This window comes from Penaeus japonicus, unplaced genomic scaffold, assembly GCF_977035675.1.
Source record: "Penaeus japonicus unplaced genomic scaffold, GWHDUDI00000001_assembly GWHDUDI00000436, whole genome shotgun sequence".
Classification (NCBI taxonomy): Eukaryota; Metazoa; Arthropoda; class Malacostraca; order Decapoda; family Penaeidae; genus Penaeus; species Penaeus japonicus.
The window spans coordinates 30,001-31,225 of record NW_028234838.1 but is presented as its reverse complement, the minus strand read 5'-3'; positions in this window follow the sequence as shown (position 1 = coordinate 31,225).

Sequence of the window (1,225 nt, the reverse complement as noted above, 5' to 3'; positions counted from 1 at the left end):
TATCTATCTTTCTCTCTCTCTCTATCTCTCTCTTTCTCTTTCTCTTTCTCTTTCTCTCTCTCTTTCTCTTTCTCTCTCTCTCTCTCTCTCTCTCTTTCTTTCTTTATCTTTCTATCTATCTATCTTTCTCTTTTTCTTTCTAATTCTCTTGCTTTCTCTCTATCTCTTTCTCTCTCTCTCTCTCTCTCTCATTCTTACGCTGTGATTGGCTGGTGTCAAATGTTTTCGTTGCTTACCCTAATTAAAAGGTAAACTAAGGCAAATTCTAAAATAATACGATCACAATAATTCCCTTGATTATGAGTAAATGCATTTGCTATTTTTGATACGGATTGAAACAAAGTAATCATATATAATGCTCCTGTAATTATATTTTTCATTGTCATTCTGTATATGGCCACACAATTACACAATTACATAATTATACCATTGAATTAGGCCGTTGGTATTATAGGCATGATGTGTGTGTGTGTGTTTGTGTGTGTGTGTGTGTGTGTGTGTTTGTGTGTGTATGTGTTTGTGTGTGTGTGTGTTTGTTTGTGTTTGATTGTGTGTGTTTGTGTGTGTGTGTGTTTTCAAAGAAATATGTTACGTTATTTTAGATGGACATGCATAGTGTTGATAAATATGGAAAGATCTTTGTCAAATTCGGTTGCGAGAGTTATAAGCAGCCTAACATTGTAAGCTTGCAATTGCTTCGTTGTTCGTTTCAATTTTTGTTCATCTGTATTTTTTTTATTTGGCACTCCACTGAAAGTATGCATGACGCAATGTTGCTTTGTGGGGGGGGTTGGGGGGGGGGGGTGGGGGTGAACGTAAAGGTTATCTATACATACATGGGGAATAACGCTCTCCTCTCGTCTCTTGGTGATCACTCTCGTGAATCTATGATAAAGATGGGAAAAGAAGGAAAAAAAAAAAAAAAAAAAAAAAAAACAAACAAACCCAGGCACAATACACGCAGCAACACTCAGACCAGGCAGACACAAAGCGCAGGATAGAAAACAACAACACACACACAAACAAACACAACAAGGTGACGAACACACACACACACATATGTAATATATATATATATATATATTATATATATATATATAATATATATATATATATATATATATATATATAACAACATATAAGATTTAATCGTTCACTTCCAGATCTCTGCCGTGGACTGACAGAAAACCTGCCATGCACTTAACAAGCCCTCCATTGTTTGGCG